Below are 26,355 nucleotides of genomic sequence, written 5' to 3'. Positions count from 1 at the left end.
TGCATTAATGTGGCTGCGCTGGTCAGCTCCCACTGGGGGAAAGTTCGACAAGTTTGGCAGGAATTGAACTTTTTAAAATACTTTGTTTGATTTGCCCAGTGAGTTTAAACTTGAAATATGTTGAATTTAAACAAAGATATTTCTGAGCTGGAAGAGTTTAAGCTTGGCAATTTTTTTTTTATTTATTTTTTTTGTTGTTCTTATTTCTAGATTTTAAAAGTTGGCCTTTCCTCAGATTGTTTTATAATTAGAATTTTCAATTTTGCATGAATGTCGGTGCAACCTTCAAAAGTTGTTTCACATTTTGTGTTAATTCTTGGTACAATTTTTAGTTTTGGTTGATTTTTAAATGATATACTGTAGATTGCACACTGATATTATATATTGATGATAATGAATACTTTAAGATTACCAGACCTGACATGTTTGGTCTCTTCCTCTACACCACTGTTGAACACACTTTAGCCAATCCATTTCTTCATGGTTATTTCCTCTGTTAAGGGTTTGTAGTACAAATGCAATAGCTTTCAATATAAATTTGCTTCCTTGAAACTCCCAGTTGAGCTTTGCACCACATTACCAGTGCCCACCTCCTGCATTCAGCTTCCACTGTGGCTTTCACAGCGTCCTTGCTTCGCTTGTGTTCAGGAAAGCTTTTTGATAAAAATGGAAGTTTATAGCCAATTTGTTTGTCTTTCTTTCTTTTCTTTTTTTTTTTTTTTAAATTCAAGAGCCATTCACCCATCTGTCCATTTTCAATCACTGCCTGCTTTGCACTCAGGGTCACAGTGGAACTGGAGCCTGTTCCATCTTTCCTCACATCACGGCCATTCAACCCCCCCCCCCCCACACACACACACACACACAAATTCAAGATAGTAGATGAATCGTTTAACATGGAAATATTCAATATTCGATTGATTTTAGTTTCAAAGTTTTCCAACCTTTGAAACTTGGCTGAAAATGCACTTTTTTTTTTTTTTTCCAAAAGCTAGACTGGGTTCAAATCCTTGTGTTTCAGATCAGCTACATGGCACTAAGCTCCCCTCAGTCGCCTGCTCGGCTCTTTAATCTTCCTCTCTCCATCTCCTTCCCCTTACAGTATCATGACTTATCTCCTCATTGTTGGAAGGGGTGACTAGAGTGAATCCGCAGCGAACATGGTTCCATTGTGATGCCGCGGTTATTGGCAGGGGCAACACAAAAAAAAGAAGAAGAAAAAAAAAAGTGACTGAGATTTAGGAGGTGGTCTGTGAGGAGACACTCACCGCTAATGAAGTGTATCCTTCAGTATCTATCAGCTGTCCGGTGGCAACTATCAGCAGACAAAATCGTTACAGATGTGGTCAAAGATTCAGCGGTGGTTGAGTGCGAGCACTCGGCCCAATCCACCCGTGCCATTAACTCTTGCCTTTTGCCCTGTCTGTCGCTGATGGGAGCTAAATCCGTCTTCTCTGGAGGCCCATGGAGGAAATAATTGGGTTCTTCTCAATGTTTGACCGAGATAATCTGTAATTTACCAGGCTTACTTAATCATTTTAAGGTTGAGTGTGAGCTTTGAGACCTTTTTTGTGCATAAAAAATACGACAGCAATATGTCTTCAGCTCTTCGTTTTTTTATTTATTCATTCATTCATTTGAAGGAAACGGCGATGGGTAAATGAACTGCTGTACCCGCGCAGCATTTTTGAATTGCTCAGACCACTCAGTGCTTTTTGCTTCATTCACATTCGCCCATTTGCACAACCGCGTTGGCATTCATATGCTGATGTGCTACTGATGTTTTTTCTTTTTTTTTTGTGGAAGTAAATACTGTAGCTGGCGAGAGAAACAAATGTCGAAGCCAGCACTCTCTTTTCATGTGACTCTTACCGTCTTCAGCAAAGCTCTCTGACATCATTGTTTCCCCTCAATCCTCCTCATGCCCTGGCCTGGCTGGTCGCTGTCGGCTCATTCTAGATGCAATATTAAATTCTGTTGGCTTTTGTTTTGGTGCCCAAACGGTAAACCTGCTGCTGAAGCACCCAGAATAACTTCCTCCGCTCGTCTGCTGTTTACTTCATCACTGTTAATATAATTTAATAAAAATGATAAATTGGGTGGTCAAACGATTATTTTTTAATCGAGATTAATCTCTGCCTTTCCACAGTAACCTTGGTTCATCACGTTTTGAGTTGCATGTTTAAAATTAAGTTACTTTGCGTTTGAAGACAGTGTTTAACCCCATATTTCAATGTCACAATTCTTACTTAATTCTTAATTGGGAACCAAGTGAACACAAACAATCTTGCACTCAGGTTCCTTCCCATTTAGCAGGGCGACTCCCACACACTGAGATTGTGTTTTGGTGAAGTGCTGTCTCGCCGGTCTGTGCGACGTTGGCTGTAGCTGCACCTTAGCACGTAGGTGGGAGCTTAAAGCGTCACCGCAATGTAAATTGCACAAAATACACACAGCTAACGTTAGCAGGATGCAGTGTTGAAATGTGTAAGTGGAAGGGACAAAAAGCGTGCGATTAAAATGTGATTATAAGCTATAAGCGTGCTAAGCCTTGCATTTAATCTTATCATAGTTACCATGTTAACACTGACATAACTAATAATAATAATAATACTTTTTAGATCTAAGATTTAACGACTGTCCTGACTCGACAAGCCTGTTAATGTAGCAGCAGCCACAGCCTTTCTATTAAGGAACAAAATAATGTTGAGTCCTCATGTTGAATCATTGACACTGACATTGATCTTTGTCTTCTTTGTTCAGGCAGATAAACAGGAAGTGACTGCAATTTCAGCTGCTGCAAAAGAGATCGGCCTGGATATGTCTGTAGCGGCAGTCTTATCCAAACTGGATGGAATTTTGACTTTAAAAGAAAAGCAAATAAAAACACAGAAGGCTTTTTTTTCCTTTCTCAGAAAACAAGGTGATTTGGCTTTAGCCCTCAACGCCTCTGGCGAGAGTTTAGTTAAACACGGCGGTGCATCTCGGCTCTGCATTGTAGACAAAAGCTTCATCCAGTCACCTTCAGAGTTTGGTTTCCCCCATATCAACTGCTTTTTGGCTCCCTGGCAGAGGGATCCATGAGACCCATCCCCTGTGTCCATGGAGTGTTTAAGGTTATTGCTCTGTCAGTGCACCCTGGTGTTTGGTCAGGTTGAGTTTTTTGATCTGTTCTCTGCACCAATGTGTTTTGTTTTCAGGGCTGGTGTTCGGATGAGGGTCCCTTTTCAACATTTCTCTCAAGATGCAGTCAACCTTCTTTCTTAGCAAAGTATGAATGAATAGCTAAGCCCACTAGAATCTTTTTGAGCACTGACAGATAATCCCCCTCTTAAATCTTTGAGTGTAACAGGCACATCACCACATGAACACATTCAAATAAATCATAGCGGTATTAGGCACCGTGGCGCGACTCCGCCGCTTGATGGCATTACATTTCTTAAAAAAAAAAGTGCTCTTGCCGGTCATCATTTCAAATGATGACAAACCCCATTGTGACCCCCGCTCTGAAGTCTGGCTGAGCAACGTGTCAAAAGCACTGTTCTCTTCCTCTCGCGCCGCATTCAGCCAAAGAAGATGAGGCCATTAGAGGAGCCCATTAAAGGAGCAAATGTCATCACTGTTTTAATCTCTGGCTGCAATCCCTAATTTCACAGTGGGTTGACTGGTTGAAAGCAATATAACGTGAATAAATTAGATGCGGAATGGAAAAAGCCAAACATCTGATATCATGTAAACAGTAACAGCGATGGACAAGGTGGCAGAAAAGTCACACTTTACAAAGGCAAATACTGTGAATGCAGACTTTTAGTTCAGTTTTCAGCAAAGACGCTCTTGTCCCAGTGTTATTAGTGGGCTACTTTACCTTAAGTAGCCAAATTATGTAAATATATTTGCATCTGAATTGATTTTGACAGACCGACTACGGTGGCTGATCACCGTCTTGAGAGGGAGGAGACCTGATGAGCCGGCGCATTTGTCAAATGAGATGTCAGAAGTTTAGGATTCGCACTTCTCGTTCGTGGTGATCAGTGAGACAATCAAGGTGCCTCTTTAATTCTTTCAAAGAGGGAGTCTGGATGCTTTATCTGTGTTCTGTTATTAAATTTTCAGAATCACATGTCTGCAGAGACAGATGATGTTGTTTGATGCAACTCTGTAAAGCACTCAGACGTCATTAATCATTAACATGATATAAACATGACATAAGCTGAATTAAGTGCTCATGTTATGGTCCCTGTCAGTACAAAACAAACATTTTACTGCAGGGATACATCCCACTTCCATTTCTGATCGTTTTTTCTTTTCTTTTTTTCCTGTGCACCTGGATGACACACACACACACACACACACACACACACACACACACGCAATATTCGGCCTTCAATGCAGAAGTTTAACGCTTTAAAACTGCTAAATGGCAACATTTCTAAAACAAAGCTTTGTATTATAATCACACTTAATTGTGTGTGTGTGTGTGTGTGTGTGTGTGCTAAAGCATAAAGTAGTAAAGAACGCATCATGCTTTATATTTTAGGCTCTTTAAAACAACCGTTGTTCAGGACATCTCAACTGATTTTTCATCATAATTTCAGAACATTCAAGAACATTATTTCATAAAACTGGTTATGATGGAGTTCTTTGCAGAAATGAGTCAGTGACCCCAAACTCTGAAAGGGTAGTACATATATCTATATCTATATCTATATATATATATGTATATATATATATATATATATATATATATATATATATCTATATATATAAATATAAATAAATATATATAAATATATATATAAAGTCTGGTCTTCCCATTTTTACAGTTGTCATAAATGCAGCAGGTGTCCACAGAAGTTACTGCTGAAAGACCAGTTTTGCTTTGCGCCCGGCTCCTGCCCCAGGCACACGCATTTTAGGACATTTTTATGCACTCTGCCTGGAGTGCCTCTCTCTTATAACACACTTATTCTCACCCTATTTCCCACAGTTCACTCTTACGTTATTTTTTACCCCATTTTCATGAGCGGAGGGATGTGATGCGGGAACACTGACAAAGGCTTTGGCAGGTGGTGGAGATGGAGCCCTGATGGAGCTTGCAGAATCCTACAAAGAGTGTCTAGTTTTCATATAGAGGGCTAAAAAAAAAAAAAAAAAACACATTTGGGGCCAGTTTAGTTCTGCATTGATTGCCTTTTTCCAATAAATATTGTTTTCTTGTCCCATCTCTTCCTACTTGGCAACCACAATGCAACGTTTACCTCTGAGCAGAAGTCTAGATGGAAACACATGCCTCAGCCAGGGCTTCTTATGTGACGCATGCGTTGAAAATTCAGACTGCAAAATAATCTGCAATGCCACGCTGATGTTTGATCGAAAGAACATTTTCTTTTTGACGCCAACATGAAAGCACGTTGAATTAATTCTCCACTGTTCCCTCTGCCTGACACTATTATCATGTCCTGCTGAAATAAGGCCATCTCAGCAGCGCATACAGTCTGAATTGTGGATTGTATATAATTACAGACTCCTTGTGGAATATGTCTGACGGAGCAAGATAAATTAAATGATAAGAATCTTCTTCTCCTATTGCTTATTTTCCCTTTAATGTTGTATGAGACCAGACACTGGAACTACATTTTTTTTTTTCAATGTCTCATTTCAATGTTAGGGGCACGGCAGCACACATGCTAGGTCAAAAAAAAAGAAGAAGCTATTATAAGAAATTGTAAAGACTCGGGCAGACAACACATGCGGCTGAAGTTCACCGAAGTGACTTCTGTCATTGTGACGTTTTTAATCTCCGGAGTAGATTGCTATTTATTAGGATGGTTCCTACCTGCAAAGCAAATGTGTACAACAGAAAGAAAGAAAGAAAAAAAAAAACATTACACCACCAGAAACTCCATATAAAACTGTAGAGCACAAGCAGTGACAGTAATTGTTTCTAAACTAAAGATTTATCACCGGTCGGGGAGAGAGCAGAGGACTTTGAATCAGAATATGACTTTTTAATTTCAAACAGCACTCGAGGCCAGTGCCATTGCCAGACAGGGCAATAGCATAATTGCTCTGTTATTTGAAATATCTAAGCTGGTGTCAGGGTCTGTTGGGGTAATGACTCATGAAAAACACAAGGACGCACTTTAGGTTTGTTGTTTTTGGCTGCCGTTCATGGCTTTTTTTTTTTTTCTCCTTTACTTTTTTTTTGTTCTTTCAACTTAATGATTGACTGGTGAAGGACTCAGTCACTCAGTCAGTCGCAGACATATTGAATGTGGAATCTTGCTGAAGGGAAACAAACGATTTAGCAGAATGAAGGCTGAAACTGTAGCTTCTAATTTATTGGAGAAAGTGAATGCGTGCAGGCGTCAATGGGCGGGCAAAAAGACACAGTTATGTCATGGTCCAATCACAATTCAACAAATTTGAGTCAAAGCTGTGATTCCACTCAAGCAAGTTCCACATTAAAGAGACACGTTGGCTGTGCACTGACACTGACAATTCTGACAAATCCCAGACACAAGCACATACAAGTTGTAATACATCTAAATGAAGTAGTGATCTATTGCAGACTTCACACGTCTTATAAAGGGGGTTTGTAAAGTCTCTTTACAATTGAAAAAAAAATATATATATATATGGCAAACTGTGACCCGGAGTTCTGGAAGAAGCAGGTATTGAAAATGGATGGATGGATGGATGGATGGATGGATGTATATTTGGCTTCATATACAATCTTGCAACGCAATTAAAAGCTTTGGTTACGAGATATTCAGACATGAGCCCTGCAAAAGTATCGTGTCGTCATACCGCATACTGGCTAAGAAACATTTTTTTCCCCTGTATTTTGCACATTTTTCACACATCCATCAATCCAACCGTCCATTATTCATCCCTGTTGAGAATTCAATCTGTGACCTTCTCGTTGTGAAGCAGCAGGAGTACCCGCTGCACCACTATGCCGCAGACATTTTTGTACAATTGAAAATGGACGGACACAATTTTAAAGACAGGGCAAGGTTAACGAGAAATTATCTGCAATATCCAATCCAGGGAAAAGCACATTCACGTGTCTGACCTCAGTCGCCACAAATATAAAATTGGCCCTCGCTGAACTCCAAGCTGCTAAGTGGTGGCATCAGCAAAGTTGCGAGGTAGCGGTGGCGCTCGTGGCAACCTGTTTAGTGCGCGCCACTGGCACGTCTGGCACTTGCAGAAGTGATTAAAGGGCAGCTGTCAGCAGATGTGATTTTATCTCCCTCAAACAGGAGTCGAGCAGCGCAGACAGCAGCAACACTTACACCTCACATGGGATGAGCTCGACCAAGACAAATGGAATATGTCTTTCTTCCGTTTTGTCAAGCCCCTTATCGCTCTGAATCGACAAAGCTTCCCCAGCCCCCGGGGAGGGGGAGGGGATTCGACTGGCCGCTGTTGCAGGTAAATAGTAATTGGACTCTTTCCACCCTCCCACTCTTTTTAAGTCTGGAACAAAGTGAAATTCCCTCCTGACGGGTAAGGGAGTATGGTGTATAGTGAGCAGCGGCGATAACGAGAGGGCCAGCTCAGTCCCGAGCTCGACATCGGCAGTGGTAGTGTGTCTTTTTGCACTCAGTCGAAGGCAAAATGTCACCCTGAATCTGAAATACGTCAGTAACAACTTGAAAATCCAAAGTGAAGTGAAATCTCGGTCGGGGAGTCAACGAGTCGGTTCCAAAGTTAACTCCAACGACGGCTGACTAATTTGCTGGAGTAGAAAGTTTGAAAGGAAACGCTGAGTACAGACCCTCAATATGTCAGCAAAGGTTAAAATAAAAGAAATGTTTTACCTGCCAATTAAAATAGCTTGAGCTTGAAACAGTGCAGGTGATATGTGCAATGGTGTTACCAGCGTATCTGACGATAAAGCCGGCGTCACATTTCCATACCTCCTGCCATACACAAGACCACGACAAACAGACACACGAAACAAAAGAAAAAAAATCTGTGCGCGAAGCTAGCGGATGTTTCAAATGGTCGCTGAACTCACCGCTGCTCACCATCATGACCACTGCAGCGAAGAAAAGTGCTATTTGCTGAATTGGAGCTGTGGCACCATTTTGCATTCAAATCAGAGGGGACAAGATCGCAGTTCAACGCAAACCGTGCCTCCCATCGTCAAAACTATTTGACGCTTAAAAAAAAAGAAGAGAGAAAATCCAGTCCAAGCCAGACAAAATGACTCTACGCTATTTTTTTTTTTTGGTTAACTGGTTAACAAAACTGTTGTTGTGGCCAAATACTTCAGCACCTGGTTTGTTTGATTAAAAAAAAAAAAAAAAAAATCCAATGAATTTGAAAAAGCCAATTCTCTGTCAACATTGTCAACAATGGTGTTTTGCAGCCAGGCACCATGGTGGTTTGCAATCAAGAGGTGCACTGGCCACGGTGCTTTATGTTTGTTTTTTTTCCACCCCTTTTTGTTCAAACAAATCAGGATCAAATTTCCAGTTTCGAGCGTCAAAGGAGGTTTTACTTTGTCCGTTGTCTCTCCGTTACCTCAACATTGCATTGAGAAGATGGCGATCTCCTGATGTCTTTGCTTGCATCTTTGGTCGTTAAATAATCCAAAAGTGGCTAAAAGTATCATCAAGGCAGTTTAGCTGGACTACTGGCCTTGATGCAGACATAGTGACGATGATACAAGCACAAATAGCGCTGTGCGTTCGCTGACTGAAAGGTGTCTGACTCTGCCACGTATGGCGACGGGCTGTCTGTGGGCTCATTATTTCTCTGTTTTTCAAAGCATTTGCCATGAAAGGAAGCCGGCTTGTGGCCCAGGTTTTCATCTGTTCCACTTGTTGGTGTCAAAAAACCGCCCGCGGTGGCGCATTCTTTCTGCTCGATAGCGTAACGTCAGGGAGCGCTAGCGCGGTAAACTGGCACCAAGCTGATCAAAAAAAGACCAATTCGTAATATGGATCATCGGTGCCACGACGCTGAATAACGCACAATCCGCAACCAATCCTTGTGTCATAATTGTGTGGGAGTAGGCAGGATTTGACGATGTGAGGTTCTAGTGCTCAGATTGCCACAGTAACTGCTGTTGCCTCCCTCCTCCCAGACCCAAGAACGCCATATTCGAAGATAAGGAAAAGTCTAATTTCATATTTTATATTTTCATATGATCAAACAATGTCATGTATACCTTTCTCTCAATCCAATCAATCTTTTTTTTTTTTTTGTTACTTTTAACTCATTGCTTTTTAACTAGCTATACCTGTATGCAACAGAACCAGTCATTGCTTCTGAGTCTCAAACATGTTGCGTCTTTCATCTCCTTTTGTTGCTGAGTCTGATGGTTAGCAACAATCAAGGGAAGTACTGGAATTAACTGGATGTGTTGTTCTGACGTGACAAGGTCTAACCCTAACACACACACACAGACACACACATACAGTACAGACAGACATATATATATACATAAACATTTTCTTTTTCCTGATATCAGTAAATGTCCATGTTGACCAAGGAACAACGGACTTATCTGCCTCTAACTTGGTTTTGTCAACAGAAGTTCTGGATGGAGGACGGTCACTGGCATCACCAGTCAGTGGAGACGCCGTGTGGAAGCCATCGAACCTTAAGGCTACAAAAGCAAAACTGTGACCTTTTACAAAAATGGTCTTTATCGCCACCTCACTTACTCGTTGGCGTCTAACAGCGAACTTAGGCCCTTTTTAAGAAAAGAAGTACATGTACTCACGGTTTCTGTAATTACAAAATTATGCAGCCCACATTAATCACGGGTCCGGGATGCGCTTTTTTGAATGTCAAATGCAAAGCAGAACTATGGCACGAGTTTCTATTGAAAATGTGCCGGCAGAAGCACTCGCATTGACTGCGACGCTGAGTGTTCCCAGGCCGGGACTTGAACTCCTTCCCCCATTTGCTTTGCCCTTTATATTTTGTCAAGAATTCTTGCCTTCAAATGCAGAAGCACAGACGAGAGGCTGCCGTGTGCGACTTTGTTAAGGAGGAGCACACAAACAGCCGCAGACACACCACAGCGCACCTCATTTATTCACATTAGCTCTTTCTCACCCCCCTCACACCGAAAGCCTCCATTTCCAGGTGTACAGTTTTTTTCATTACAAGGGGAATTGAAAAAGAGATGGGGACTACTTTTTTTTTTTTTTTTTTTTTTGCCTCTCTCCCCGTGGATGACTTCATGCATTTGAAGAGGAGCTTTGTCGCCTGGGAATTAGCACTCTGTGCATGCACCGTCTCTGCTTGCACCCTTCTCTGCTCTCCCTGGCGGCCTTTACATCATCTGAGCTCGGAAAAGGCACTGGAGAGAAAGTGTGCTTCACCAAGTTGAGCTGCAAGAAGAAAAGAGGATCATCTGCAACAAAAAAAAACAAAAAAACAAAAAAACCCAAGCATAGACATGCGAGTGGCCGGCTAAAGTTTGATTTCAATTTCAACGATTGCGTCAAAACCCACAGAATCTGCCAGATGCAAACACATCGGCTGCATGAAGCCCACATGGAAATAAATCAAATAAATAAATATTTCTCTTGGGAAGCTGTGTGTGTGCGCGTGTGCGCACGCGTGCGTGTGCCAGTTCAGCACGAGTCGTGTGTCTTTTGAACGCGACCGTGCCTTTCTCGCTGCTCGTGTCAGAGCGTGTCGAAGACGGGGTGGGAACTGTGTGTTTCTGGGTGTGTGTTTGTGCGGAGCGAACGCACAATGTGTCAAAGCCAGCTTGCCTGCCTGTGTGGCAGTGCTCATTACCAGGCAATTCGGACTCTGAACTCTGAAGAGGGGGAATACTTAAGAGGATTTCACAGTTGGCAAGGTACTACCGAGACACCTGGTGTCACCGGTAGGCCACGTGTGAGAGCGTGTGTGTGCGTGCGTTCTAGTGCCACTATAGAGAAACATGACACATTAAAGTTATTCTCCATGGGATCTTGAGCCGTGCTCTCTGCAGAAAGCACGGCGTCGAACCAAGCACTGCCGAGTTTCCTTTTCTTTTTGCCTTCATTGGCGCTATGACATAACACTCATTTCTGCTAAAAGGGTTCGGATAATCTAACAGCTGGCATGACAATAGCCGACTGGCATTTAAACAATGGCGCTCCAATCAGCATTTTTCAACAGCGTATTTAGCCCTCATAATCCGAGATGAATGCTGGGATTAAGAGTCTCAAACCTCGCGTCTCCAGCTGCTCTCCGGGCGGCGCAACGTTCCGGCCGCTTTCGCAAGTTAAAATAGAGGAAAGTTTGATATCTGAGAGGCACCCCTCCGCTCCCCGACCCCGCCCCCCTTTTTTTTCTATTAAATGTCACTCTCCTTCCAGAGTAGACCCCTCATATCAACTCCGCCTGGTCTAATCTATTGATGCAGGGTGGTTTTACATTCATCTGGCATTGACATTATGCTGGTGAAAAGCAGGAAGCGCTTTGTGGGTTTATCTTCGACTCCCACGCAGTTCTTGCCTTCTAATTTTCTGATAACGGCGGGAACACGATTTCCCCCTCCTGAAAGACACAACTTCAAACCGGCAACGTGGAATAACAGCAGAATGAAAGTCAGGGATTCCTCCCAACGTTCTCCACAACAGAAGGTCTGGAGAAAACCTCCAGGATATTTCGTCCAACTGTAATTCTTCGCACACAATAGTACGGGGTCGCAATAGATGGAGTGTTGATTTTAGGAATAATTTGTATGGCCGTGTGTGAGGAGCCCAGTGTGAACCGCCATGGCTCAACCCTCCAAATCCACAGAAGGCATGCTGAGAGTAACTTCCTGCCCTGACCTGCCCTTATCTTCGGATACAGGCTGTTCCAATGTCTGACAAAATCCTGACAGATTAGCCCTGACTAGGAGTTAAACGAGTCACCTTCAAAGCCTCTAAAACTATTATCTGTTAGCACCAAACGAAAGGTCCTTCAGAGTGCAAGCTGTGCTGTCCATGATTTCTGAAAGGGGGATCACATTTTAGATGTAACACTCTCTGCACTGCAAATGATGTGCGACTTACCGATAAAATTCAGACGGAAGTATTCAGGCAATGGCCGCGTGTGAACTGGAAAATAAAATGCTGCCATTTTTGTGGGATTTCTCAGCAGCACCTGCTCGACCCTTCTATGCTTTCCCTTTTGGTGGTACTGCATGGCTCCAGGTGCTACTTTAGCACCTACTCAGCCGGGGTTCCACGTGAGCCAAGCCGAGCCGAAAATGTATAATCAACAGAGTTGCAGGCCAGTGATTGGACAGGGAGCCACGACACAGGATGATTCAGGAGAGAGACTCCTTCACAGAAGTCAAACACGGCATTTTTTAAAAACCTGGCAACAGCGACCGTGTGTTTCTATCGACCGTGAAGTAGACGCGGAAAATTACAATCAGACCAAGGATGTGCCACAAATCTAACTCTGTTTAGCAGTTTAAATGTTATTACGAGACTGAGAATTGAATCATGTGTAGTTGTCTTACTCTCTTGCCAAGGCAATGCAAGGCAATTCATACCACATTAGAAGGACAATTCAAAGTGCTCGTACAGAAAAGAGGGGGGAATGAGAAAAGACACAATCAAGGACACAGATTTACAGTTTAAACTGAAGCACAGATATTAAAGAAATTACTAAATGATTTACAATTTGAAATCCACAATTAAAACAATTACTTCAAATAAATTTGGGTTTATTGGGCGTTTGTAAGAGGTCACCCACAGGCACAAGTAAAAGGGAAGGTTTTTAGTCTAGACTGAAAAAGTCTAGACATTTGGTTCTGACCTGAGTTCCCTCAGTTGACCTCAGTTGGTTTGCTTAGTCCACTTAGAATAAATTCCATTAATGTGTCACTAATGCATTCTGGACTTGAACCATTCTGTGATTAACAGACACCAGTAGAGGACAGACATGTTCTGTTCTCTTTGTTCTAGTCATAATTTCAGCTGGATGAGTTACGGTGGTTTAATGCTGCTTTGGGGAAGTACAGTCCAGGATACAGTCCAGTGAATCTTTTACAGTCGATCCACTGGTCCTTTGTGGAGGTTGAGCACTTTAACTCTGGGTATGTTCTCAAGATGAGAGAAATTTTGGTGATTGACTTTATTATGACTTGCAAAAGGTGACATGTGAGTCTATAAACACACCGAGGCTTCGTACTTTGTCCTTTGGCTTGGCTTCTCAAAGCTGGATCCTGTCCCAGCAAAGGTCATTGGGAGACAATGACAACAGTGAAACACTGGCAACTGCTTTAGTGGTGGAAATGTGCTATGTCTCTATCTGCTGCTTTTGTTTCACCTTCAACTAACTACTCACCTGGCGATATATAGATAGAGAGATAGAGAGATAGATGACACTGTGTTATATAGCAGGAGTTGGTAGGCGATCGTCCAAGAGTTGGTGGTTCAAATACCGCTCCATCCCAGTCTCTGTCTTTATGTGTCCTTGGAAATTTACCCCATATTGCCTGAAATGAATGTGGATGATCGGTGGGGATCAGACTGACTGCCACGCCTCCACCACCACTAGTGGGAATGTGGTGTGAATGAATAACGATTTCTGCAATCACTTGTCATTTGCTTTGAAAAGCACAAGACAAATTCCACAATACATATTCACACTTACTGTTGTTATTGGAGAAATGCATGTTTGCCACACACTGGTATGTCTGAGCATAAGACAAAATTCAGGAAAAGGAATCATAATCATAAATAAACTGTATCATTTGAATGTATTAAAAATGTGTAATTAATAACTTTTGTTTCTAAAACGAATTCCCAGTTTGCTGGAGCTGATGGAATCGACTGCCTCTAAGAAATACACAAAGAACATTTCTGTATGACCTCTTAATAAAAGAAGAAAAAGAAACTTTTTTAAAGTTCAGTTTCTTCAACCCCCCCCCCACCACACACACACACACACACACACACACACACACACACACACACACCTCCTAACCCCTCTTTCTTACTAATGTGAAGCCATTTGTGCAAAACCTGACATTGTAACATGGTAATTTTCCAAAAATGTAGAGTAACCCCAGCCTTACCAGTGTGTTACTGCTAAGGACGTCTTGCTGGAGAGTCAGTGATGCAGTTCAAGTCTCTGTGATTCCTTTCCAGGATGCCGTCATGCCTGCTCTCATTCTTAAATGATTCCCGACTCTTTCAAAATTATCGATCGCTCCAGTAATTGTGTTGTTAATTACATTCGACTGGAGGCACCTCCTGCTCATACTCACCTCATTTCCCCATAACGACGAGAAATTTAAATATTTTGATTTTGATTGATGCTGTTTGCAATTAGCTTTTTAGTACAGCTCTTTTTCTCTTCAGCTGTATTACACTAAATTAAAAAAAAATTGACCGTATGCTAATCGAAGCCGCTGAATAATCCAACACACTGCAAGGCTGACTGTTAGTCCTGGTGCACATCAACATACAGCATTAACATCTAATTGATGCATGGGCAAAATTACCTTTTGGGAAAAAAAAAGGGGCTGATAAAGGTTCTTTAAGTTGCCTTAATCATTTGCTTCATGATGATTTCCCCGCGCTCCAGAACATTTTAATCTCCGGTAAACATGTTGCAAGCAGTGATGAATATTAAGTCTGAGAACAAATGAGTCAAATTTAAATTAAACTGCTGCCACTCCTGCTTTATGGTGACATTAATTATGAGAAAATTGAATAAAGAAAATTCTTAAAGCCTCTTGATACTTCATCATAGTTGCTTCTAATGTTTGGATCTGAGTTGTCTTGAAGTTAATGTTGCAGAAGGTCCTTCTGCAACATATTTTCACCGCAATAATACAATAATATTATACCGTGTATCGACAGCCCACCGGTTAGGTTTTCTATGTACAGGTGTGTGTTTGACATACTCGCAGCTGGACTCCTCTTCTGCTATACAAGACATACAATTCATCAGTATCAAAGTGACAAGGAGGAGAAATTTAAAAGATAACTGCAGCCGTCATGATTTCAGTAACTGCACTCGTGCGATTAAAATTCTTTCAGAGAAAGAAAGGGTCAGCCAAGATTTTGTAGGACCTTTTTTCTCACAACAAATGAATGACAGAGAGGAAGGAGACTTCTTTCTGCAAGGTTACAGCTAAATGGGTTGTAATTAATAGATGTGATAGAAACCCCCTTGCTCATCATAAGAATTATTGCCTCATTCATCTGCGCTGTTTTGCACTTTTGCCAGTAGTACTCTTATCCACTTCTGTCTTTTGATACACATTAAATTAAACTATGCATGGTAATTGTGTCTGAACTCTCAAGAGGACCAAATAAAATCAACAGCGAAAGATTTCATAACTGGCTAAGGCAGAGATGTTAAAATATGCATAGGTCATATTTTTTTGTTTGTGAATCAAATGGATCTGATCAACTGGGTCTAGACTTTATATGTCACAGCTAATTTGGCAACTTTTGCTTCAGTTAAGACATTCTAAAGGTTCAGGGTTGGGAAGCGGTGAAGGTCATTGCTCTTTAAAAACTATTAGAAATGTACAATTTATTTAACTCATTAAACTGTTCCTACAAACTGCCCGCCAGCTTATAGTTTAGACTTTCTCGCTGTGAAGACATGCTGGAGTCATTTATTTTAGGAATCCCCCAAATTCAAACAACTAGCATGAGCTAACAAGATGTGCAAGGTCCACTGAAAAAGGGTCACGTTGAGAGACAGCTGGACTACTTAGAATTCATGTCAGAAATATTACACATCCCACTTGAAAACACACTTTTAGGCTAATCGTTCCAACAGCCTGATTCATATCTTCAGCGGGAAAAGAGAGGTAATACCTCTGAAGAGTGAAAGAAGAGATACACTCATGATCAAGGGGGAGTTACTGCGAGATTGGAATGCTACCAACTGTTGGCTGAAGTGTGAACGTGACAGTGGAAGAGAACAGTAATGAAGGAGTTTACTTGCAACATGCTTTTGACACACAGCAATGCCCGCATCAATCAAATGAAATGACAAGAAGCCAACTGACTCCACTGCTAATCTGATTAACCTGGTTTGAATGTAACAGGCATCCAAGAGTTGTCCAATCACCTCCCAACTTCATTGACGTGCCCTTTGCCTTCTAAATGTGTTATGTGTTGTTTTTTTTTGTTTTTTTACACTGATCATTTACAAGCAGGTCATACAACCATAACCCTGTAAAATCCATTGCTGGAAGGTCAGGTCTGGAAAAGAAATCTTTACTTGTGAAAAAGGAAAAGGTTAATATCTCAGGACGAGGTATGACATGTTAATTTATATAAAACCATACGTTGTGTTTACATGGACCCAAAATGGGTTTAGGATGTAATACAAAAACAAAAAAAAGCAATAAAATCTAAACTGTCTACAAGGAGCTGCACTGTTTGGACCATCATCTACCAAAAGTGTAGGTATCTATCCTACATGTTATATAAGGTTACCTGGGACCAGTTATGGTTTTGGGGTTTAGGTTGGCACATCGTTCAGCTTGTTCCACATTTTTGTGGTGTGGCAGTAGAGTGCATTTTCAGCCGAGTGTAGGTCTCATTTAGGTTCTGCATGCTTCCTCTGGTGCAGTCATCATGCGTACCAACGACTCCTTTGAAGTGATATGACAGTTCCATGGGAGCTGATTCTCTGAGTAGTTGTCTGGGCTTCACAATGTGGAGTCTTTGACAGCGAGAGAGAAGACAAATATCACAAAAGAAGATGAAGGGATAAATGACAACCAAGTTTATCCAGGATGAATACATTACAGGGCAAAGCTGCAACTTCCTATGTACCAGGCTTACTATGGATTTATCTCAGTTAATACACCATAGAATTACACAATTAATTGAAGTGGTGGCAGCAAGGGGCTGCAATTTAAGTGTTTAAATTGATTTCCATTGTGACAAACTCCACTTTTGTTTCAGTGATGTTCTCAGTATAAATGCTGTGTTTCTTACCATTGCTGTGTCGAGTTGAATGTCTTCAACAGATACTGCAGCAACAGCTGCTGCCACTGGACATTCAGAGAACTCAGATCAGTATTTTATCCTCAGCCTCAATTGCTGTTCTAATCGTATCCTGCTCTTCCAACTAATATCTACAGGAAAAATGTTATGAAAGACAGAATTTAAAAAAGAACAACAAAAAAAACCAAACAATATATCTATGTTGTTATCCAAAACAGTCTTCAGAGCAGAATCTGCCAGATCTGAAGCCATTTGATTTAGAATTAAGAGCTCATTGTGATCGTATACCATGCTGATGTTGCCCTTGCAAGGGTAGAAACCATGACCTTCCGTATGAAAGGTACATTCTCTGACTGCTACAGAAACCATAACTGATGCTTAATGAGCATCCACACTGACATGAACAGCAGAAGGGTTCACTTGCAAGACAAACCACAAACCAAGACTCCTGTTTTCGGACCAGAGTTCACTTGTCTGGTGGGAGGAAGGGAGGCGTCTTCTGTCCATCATGTTTGTGACATTTGCCCCATGTCCCAAGTCAGGAAAGCTCGCCTGCACTGGTCTCTGTTGATTCTGAAACCATACCGTGTATGTACCTTAAATAACCTTATTTGCTGTTTTTTTCTGTATTTAGCATGTTCCATATCCTGTTGGTGCAATGTGACAGCAGTAACAGTCGACATAAGTGAGTGGACATAAAAACAACAACAGTGAAAGAACAGCATGTGTACAGTAATGTTTTAATATTTCAATTGGGTTATAAAATGGTGTTGTCATGATATGAGAATGGTTATTGTTTTGTATTTGAAGCATTCATGGGTCCTGATTGATTTGTCTGTGAAGGTTACGTCTCAGGTGGCCAGGTCTTTGTAGAGGGTTTGTTCAATGTCTGAATACCCATTTTGAAGCCTAGACATTGGTTTCACGGACAGTGCCAGCGTGAGTTTTCAGTTTAATTTGAAACCAGAACATTCAAAAATTGAATGAGTGGGTGGTAAAGAAAAAAAAGGTGAGTAGTAAGCAAGGTACTATACTGTTGCCAGCCCCATAACTCTTGGGCCATTTTACTTAAAATGAGACCAAGTCAGACGAAATATATTATTTTCAAACTGGATGGATGGGTCCCTCCATTATTATATAGAGTCAATGGGACTCCAGTGTTTAACCCCACTTCTACGGGCAATCTGGACCTACAAATCCGATAAAATAAGGAATGCTAGCCTGGAGTCAACAGAGTACATATACGAAAAACATACAAACAACAACAGAGGATTTCGGTAAATCTAGGACGATGAACAGAAACCCTTCCAGCTCTACCAATTTGTCACTGTTTCCAGTGTCTGTAGTAATAATGCAAGATGGGAGCAGGTGTTGCTGATGATCAAACATCAACAAGGTTTCATCATGAAGGGACTCGGACACCGTGTCGCACTTTGTGAAAAGAGTAAATACCAATAGACGGGCTGAGGAATACAGTTTCACAACCATCACTGACAATATTTTAGTCATTTGTAGTCATTTGTCAGTGACTGCACAAATCATTAATTTCAATCTGCAAAAATTCTGGAATTCACATGACAGCCTAAAATATCCCTCAACTGAGCTCTTGCTCTAAAATACTGTTACCAGTCTGCCTCTGAAAGCCATTTCCTCTCATTTGTTCTGCGGCTGCAAGGCCTCCACACTCCAGACATTACACTAAAAGCAAATCCATGTTTTTAAAGTCATTTTCCTCACCCCACCACATAAATTTAATAATTTGCCCTCTCGGTTGACGTGCTTTCAGGCAGTCATGCATGCCATATGACCTCTGGCAATAACTCTGAGGGTGCCGGGAAAGGTGACCTCTGCGAATTGCATGCATGTGACAAGGCTTTGTCAGTAAGTGGCGATAATAGTATGCGCAGTTGAATTCCCCATTATACCTTGGGGTATGCATGTGACAAATGGGATGTGTCTGATGGCGTAACAGGGTGACGGCAACAGTTTGGGGACACGCAGCGTTGCCTCGCGCCAAAATACCTGACAAACCTCATTGCGTGTAATTAGATGAACGTGTCACTCTAAAAAAAACAAAAACAAAACGGAACCAACAACTTGTTGCCGACGGACACTGGCCACTGCACACTTGATTAAAGCAGTTTATTGTTTAATCATTGTAATTAAACTTGACAGATTACATGGCAGTAGCTCATTAGCAGGCTAACACCTAATAACTGCATGTCTTTTCCCAGTACAGTACTTATGATAGGATTAATCTGCTCTCTTTATAGTCATAAGCAAAATTAAATTGTGATTGAGACTGGGCTTTACATATCTAACAATCTCTAAAATATCAAGGGTTTATTCACCAGTGTTCTGTGATGTCTGCTTTTGTTTAAACAAGTGCCGCCTGCTTTGTTCTTCTTAAGTATGTTCTCCCATTTTTTACATTTTAATTGTAATAAAAGAGAAATTGTGATAGATGTATACTTAACTATCCAAATCAAATGATTTTGTGTTTATTAGGATGCTTGTGACTTATCTCACAATGTAAAAACTAATGTATCACACTTTTTTTTTTTTTCTATTTGACACATTAGATCCTTAAGCAAAGCGGGGGCACATTTTAAAGAATGATTTGCTGAACATTGTGTGTCGCATTTATTCCAGTCTGGTGATTGGAAAGTTAATCATAAAACTGATCAAAAATACTCCCCTTAATTGGCGGGCAAGATGACTGAGCAAGATTTCAGAAGTGGAACCTGAACGCCCCAGCTGTGGTTCAAGGTTACCTCTTTGGCACACAATGGCGGTCGTGCTTTGTATTCAATCCATTAAGCAGAGGCACTGGCAGAGAGCGGGATTTGACATAACCATAAAAACAGACCTTGTTTTGGGCTAAAATGGATTTTTAACTGTGGCCACTGACTTGGCAGTCATCCCTGTTGTCAGACTAGAAGTCACATCACTGAAGTGTCCTCCTCCCATCCAATCCCGGGTTGTTACATTCTGACATTTTCTCAAGCTGCTGCTGTGTTTGATCTGGAGGAGGCCATCACAAAAGGCTGAGTCTTCACTCAGGTGTTTCTCTCTTGTTTATTTATTTATTTATTTATTGAAGACAATCTATTAAAGGGTTGTCACTTGGGTAAGAAGTGGGCTCAAACATGTTTTTGTCATTGACTTACATGTGGCGAGAAACTGCCATTGTTTGGTAACAAAACACACTTACTGAATTTGGTTTTGATGCCGTGTGTGGAATTTTCCTCAAAACAACTTGAATCCCTTTTGGCGATTTCACTTACACAGCTTTACTTTTTGAGGTACATAAAAAAAAAAAAAAAAAAAAAAACCTTTATGTTTCTCTGCCTAAGGCTAAAAAGTGTACCTTGTGCATCTGGATAACATAAACCAAGCTTTGAAAAGAAGAAAGAAGAAAAACATCAATGACGAGTCAGTTAGATCAGAAACAGGTGTTTGGAGTCTTATGGGTATGTAGTGGTTAAGTATAGATACACCAGCAGAATATATAAAGGTGCACCAAGATATCTGCTGTTCAAAAAAGATTAAGTAACGGATTAGAATTATAAGAGCAGCATTTTTTCTTTTAATTCCCAAAACTACAGAGTGGGTAATTTGGAAAACAAAGGTGATAAGTAGTGATAAAAGGAAGCATTCCATTTATAGGAGATACACTGGCAAGCACATCAGTGACTGCACGCATGTATGGACAAATACGATGATTCAAAATTCCCTACTAAAGTATTTACCAATAAATTCATCATACAGACCAACATAATCTGGCATATGCAAAACAGCCTTATGGGGCAGGGTCCCTTTGAAGTTGAAATTGTGCAGTGATCCTGCCTGTATATGGAAAGTAGAGGCAATTTCCTGCTGATCCTTCAGTGAGGTTACAGTGTCCTTGGTGCAATAATCCATTTAGCTGTTAAAGGGTCTTTATCAGCCATGCATACTCGAGTGGTACATGGTGTTTGGGACCAGAGTCAAAGTGTGAGAGAGTGGCCTTGCTTTTTAGCTGAAATGTTGCTGCCAGAGCTTTATAAAGAGTCATCAGGAGCGGTGACAACAACAGAGTGCTTCTCTCTGAGGTAGCCAGGGCTAATAGTGACACAAAAAAAAAGAGAAAAAAAAGAAGATGAGTCAGTGGCCATAACACGAGCCCGGTGGCAATTAGACTTTGTTTCATATCTCAAAAATGCCTTGTGCAGTTCTCATGCTCCGACAGCTCCGTCCAAATCTGTGTATTTCAACAACTTATGCAGGGCCTGGAGACATTTTGATAAGAAACTTTAGATTGCGTAATCATGGAGTTGCATGATTCTCACCATGATGTCTCGATAAGGATTACGCTGTAAATTTGAACATTGTTCTCTTGCATTTTTTTGTGTCTATGTCAGACAGGTAGGAGAAAGTTTGATGGGTAAGATGAGTTTGGTCAGTCTGGACCGGTCCGGCCCGCGGGCCACATCCGGCCCGCTGGGTGTCTCGGTCCGGCCCGCGTGAGGCCAGTCATAAATTACGTGAGCTACCCGTCGCTTGTGAAGGTAGTTTGGCTCATTCACATGGAGATAGAGAGAGAGAGAGAGAGAGAGAGAGAGTCGTGAATAGTGCGATTTTCTCAATACTTCTTTTTCTTATTACTTTAAGCTGTTTTTGGCTCTGCAGGTGGCACCATTGGTTTCAGTTTGGCCATAACAGAGCTACCCCTCCTTTCTTGAACCCCCCCTTTCTCTCGTCAGTGGTGTCACGTGTCCATGTATGTGTGTGTGAGTGGCGCTTAACGACCCATCCAACAATCCCAGCTGCACCCTGAGAGATCATGCAGAGCAGTCAAAGAGTTACGTGACGTCGGAGGGGGGCGTCGGCGGGTGTCGTGGGGGGCAGTCGCACTGGCTCAGTACCTATTACAGCTTTAATAATTATTAGAATCCTATCAGCTTAAAAAAAATGGTTTTATTCAAAATAAAAAAAATAATGAAAAACTTTCTGTTGGACAATGTTGTGAAACATTACATTTTGTTTTTGGCCAAACACTGCCTTCCCTCCTTCTGAAACTTCTCCTTTTATCCAAGGCTATTTTTTTTTTTTTTTTTTTTTCGAAGAAAGACACTTTGAGACTACTTTTCATTTCATCTGTCAAACTATCTACAGATTAACAACAACAACAAAAAAGAATACTTAAAACTTTTCTAACCATAAACAGCTTGAAACTTTGCTGGCAGCTCATATGAAATATCTGATCCAGTAGCAACCAGCACAGCTGGAAATTGTCCCAAGTGTTCAGAATATCCAATTTGGTTCAGAGAGATGGTTCCAAAAATGCCTCAACAACAGCTCGAATGAGCGTGCTTTGTTGGTTGAAGTGGTCCCAATCAGTGGTCTGCTGCCTGGCTACCATAATGCTTTTCTGTCAAGTAATGCCAGGATAGACTTCCACTGTGTATTAAAACTGAAACTGCTTACCATTAAGTATCAACCGCCCCAATAATGACCAGCCAGAACGGAAGTGGAGTCGGGCTATACACAATATATAAGGCATCTCAAGGTCAACCCGTGTTTACATTCTTCTGTTGCGACGCTCAGTTTCAGCTTTGTACTCAAACTGAGCATTGTTGCATTTTCAACATATGTGGAAGGGGAGAAAAACAAGGGGGTGGAGTGTGTGTGTGTGTATGTCTGTGTGTGTGGTGGTGGTGGTGGTGGTGGTGGTGGGGGGGGGGGGGTACATTAGCATTTGACATGAACATTTCCTTCTTATCTTTGTAGTTGAAAGGCAATCTGTGGGAGTACTCCAACCCTTATTATGCCAGTCTGACTGCCATCAACAACCCCTGCCATCATCTGAACTAATGATGGGAACAACGTGGAACATAGAAAAAATATGGCGTAAACAATAGCGTATCCATAATATATTCACGCCAGGAGTGTTTCCTCTTTTTTTTTCTGCCTCTTTCCAGCAGACACTGCAGTCCATAAACGCCCGTTAATCATCCTCGCGCCCGGGGAGTTCAGAGTGCGGGCGGGAAAACATAATGACGGACGGACGTGGTGCCTGCCCCAACACCCGACGTGCTTTGTAATGTACCGTAAAAACGGACAGCGGAAGAGAAAAGCCGCTTCAGCCGTGAGATGGGAATCAGTATTCATGGGGCGTTTATATTTTCCCCCCGTGGCGGAAAAAGAAAGTGATGATCAGAAATTCAAGTTGCATCCTCTGTGTTTGTCCCTTTAACAGAAAACAATTGTCCTGCCATGCATCCCGTGTTTTGAAAACAGCCGTCTTGGGTAGACAGAATTTGAACCCCCTCCACCCTCTTGCTTTCAATTGCTTTCTTTCTGCAGATGCACACGCACACACGCACACTCGCACACAAACCTGCAAACTGATGGCCATGACTCCAAATGGAAAAAGATTACCAATTCCAAAAGAAAAAAAAAAAACGCAAAACAAAGGGGAAGGGATGCAAGGAAAACAAACAAGCGTAACATCAGTGCAAACAAACCTCAGGAGTTGGGGGAGGAGAGTGATGGGGGGGTCATAAATCACTGCAAAGAGGATAGTCTCACTCGCTTTTCCCGCTTTGCAGGGGACCGCTGCTAAAATTGCTGGCGAGGCTGTTCCCGGCGAGAGGAAACTTTTGGAGATTACTGTGTAATAAGCATGAAATGTGTTGCGGGCGAATTGAGACCGAGCGTTCACCCTTCCTCCAGGGTCACAAGACTCATTCGCTCAGGAGCGGCTACTTGTCTACCAATCTCTGGCCACATGTGTTTGTGGGGGGAGCGGAAAAAGGACAGAATGGGAGAGGTCATTTCTTGCCCCTCAGGCTTCCTCTCAATCTACCGGCTTCAACCATCAAGACTCTCAGTCTTGACCGAGGAAAAAAAAACAGCCTCACATTTATCCATGCTGGATATCACTGTATGTAGGCCAACAGAGCTTGAATGGAGAATTAAAAATTTCAAAATACAGGGTATGATAATTTAATCTTGCAAAATTTTAACATCCTCAGAAAGATATGTCCTATTTAACCCTTGTAGAATTTATGGTTTCCCTATTTCAGTATTTTCAGTTTATCTAAAACAGTACAATTGATTAAAATGACAAAATCTATATGGCGTTTACTCATCAATCCCAATTTCTTTTCCGAAATCTATTGTGAATATGGTTTCATATTTTGTTGCAGTTTTAGCAAAATTCAGATGAGATTTTTTACGAGCATTATGGCTTATGCGATTCACACCATACAGTGGAAACACCTGCAAATCGCAATTGTACTTTGTTGAAATTTCCGAAATATTGCTTTTATTTTGCAAAAAAAACAAAACTGTAATGGAAACACAGCTATTGTATATACTGTATGCATTGTTCACAGATTCATCAACATCTGTATTGGGTGCCAGGGGATCTCATGTTGTGGATGTGTTCATGTCGCCCTCCGATCACCCCAACCATGACTGGTGGCATCTCCAGGTAGATGCAGCCCGAGGCAAAGCTGAACCCATCCAGAATCCGGAATGAAGACTCCAATGGAGTCCAAATAGAAACAATTAATGGACAGATGTATATATCTATCATACAACATATGATCTATCTATCTATCTATCTATGAATCTATCTATTTGCTGAAGATACCATTGTGGTACCATTGTATCTTTACTGTCGACTTGCAGCGATGTGGAAGAGGTGCCAGGCCTTCTCTTTTTGTACTCGTGTGACTTGCAGTCAATTGGCTGTTGCCTGTCTCTTTCCTCCCGCTCTTTCTTCATCGTGCCAGCTTTTCGCTGCAGCGCTAACTTTATTTTCCCTCCGTCTCTCCACCTGTCTCCATTTGAATCGCCTGCTTTCACCACCTCCAACATTCTCCCCGCACACTATATAGTCCATCATGTCGAACCCAGGCTGTTCTCCTGCAGGAGGTGCTTTCAGCTTGCTCCTTGACAGATCCTCATTTATAAGCAAGGTTCCCTAGTCACAGCGGTTGATATTGCACAGATCCTTCATGGCTGTGCACCTTAACTCTAAGCTGTTTTTCCAGCTTCCATCATGAACCTCTATCTTGTGAGCAATTTAAATAAGTTTGAGATGTGTTACAATGTTTCACAGGAATTCTGTAAATGCGGTGCCGTGTATGAACAAGCGGAATAAAATGTTTTATCCATTCAGCTTTTCTCCAAGCAACACTGGCACTGACTTCCATTATTGGAGGACAGTTTAAGGGGCTCTTGGCATTTTGGCAAAGCGAACAGACAACTTGTAAAAATAGAAGTCTAATCTGAATACTTCAAAGAAATCGCAAGCATAAATTATATACAAAATTTGTTTTGGTCATATACGTCAAGCTTTTTTCTGAACAAAGCCGAGTGAGTGCTACAGATGTTTTGCTGAAAGCTCCTTCAGAGGGTCATGCGATGTCGTTATGAGCTTTAATTGCTCGTCTTCTTCCACTTGCCACCCTACACAAAGACCTGATTACCCGTGTTTCCAACCACCATTTACTTTCACAGAGTTTTGCCACAATTTGGGCCCTTTGTGGAGCGTGAATACCTTTTCACAGCCACTATCAAAAATCAATGGCAAAAAACGTTTTAATTAACTCTAGCTCATCACGGGAGGACTCCCTGAGAGAGGAGCAAACAGCTCCTCCTTTAAGTAAAGATCGATGACACGCTGGTGTTTTTTCTGGGGTTTTTTGTTTAGACATTGACTGATGCGGCTGTCATTGTTTCTGTGTACCGGCCTGTCTTTCACTTTGCTCTCTTGTCAGCGTGTCACCAGTCGTTGGATGGCACCTGATTGACAGCAGGTCCCAAAATCCCAAACAAGAATGTACGAGCTGTTCTCTTGTGACACGACTGCACAGAAAAAGCAGCAAAGCCCGATGGAGCCAGAGAGGGTCGATGTCTGGAGAGATGGTAATGCCTACATACATCAAGACTGGGACACCGTGAGAGCAGATGGTGCTCTGGTAAGGAGATCATAACCATTATACTCAGAAAGAGAAGACGAAAAAGGCTCCTGTTCTCTTGGCGTATCACACCGAACAGAGTAGAGTTTTGCATCCAAGCTTTCCTGGTTTTCAACTTTCTTGAGATCTGATTTTGCTCTGAAGTTTCTCTGCATGCTTTGTTCTTTTCTAACTGTCCGGCTGTGTAATGTTCCAGTGTCAATGATTACCTTACCTTTCTCACGTATTTCCAGTGTGTGTCGTCCACTTTGTCTTTATCAGCGTTTTGAGTTTGAGAGTGCGACTGTGTTTTCTTCTTGCCTCTGCAGGAAATCTGTTGGATTTATTCCATTTCCTCACCTGGAAAATGGTGTACGGAGATTATCCGGAAACATGACATGGACAAATAATTGGACAAACCTGCCTATCGCGTTCAGCTCAGACAGATC

The sequence above is a fragment of the Nelusetta ayraudi genome, unplaced genomic scaffold (genome assembly GCF_046127955.1).
Source record: "Nelusetta ayraudi isolate G7.1 ecotype Tasmania unplaced genomic scaffold, CSIRO-AGI_Nayr_v1 ptg000084l, whole genome shotgun sequence".
NCBI lineage: Eukaryota > Metazoa > Chordata > Actinopteri > Tetraodontiformes > Monacanthidae > Nelusetta > Nelusetta ayraudi.
The sequence above is the reverse complement of the archived record's forward strand: the minus strand, read 5'-3'. Positions refer to the sequence as shown.